Source organism: Vitis riparia, chromosome 18, assembly GCF_004353265.1.
Source record: "Vitis riparia cultivar Riparia Gloire de Montpellier isolate 1030 chromosome 18, EGFV_Vit.rip_1.0, whole genome shotgun sequence".
NCBI classification, from domain to species: domain Eukaryota; kingdom Viridiplantae; phylum Streptophyta; class Magnoliopsida; order Vitales; family Vitaceae; genus Vitis; species Vitis riparia.
Genome location: NC_048448.1, coordinates 26993102 through 26993544, shown reverse-complemented (window position 1 = coordinate 26993544; position 443 = coordinate 26993102).

Below are 443 nucleotides of genomic sequence, written 5' to 3'. Positions count from 1 at the left end.
AGTACTCTTTCTACTATCAATATCACCAGCAAAATCAGCATCTACATAACCCTGCAGTTTCAAACTTGCACCTATGAAGCAAAGACATGTATCTAGTGAACCCTTCAGATATCTTAGAATCCACTTAACTGCCTCCCAATGCTACTTTCTAGGCCTACTCATGAATCTGCTCACAACTCCCACTGCATGTGCAATGTCTTGCCTTGTACACACCATAGCATACAGCAAGCTGCCAATAGCTGAGGCATAGGGCACCTTGCTCATATGGTCCCTTTCTTCTTCTGTCTTCGGTGACTGTTCTTTGCTTAGTTTGAAATGACTCCCCAAGGGTGTGCTCACTGGTTTAGCTTCATTCATGTTGAACCTATTGAGAACTTTATTCACATACTCTGACTGTGAAAGCTTCAATGTACCATTAGCCTTGTCTCTAATGATTCTCATAC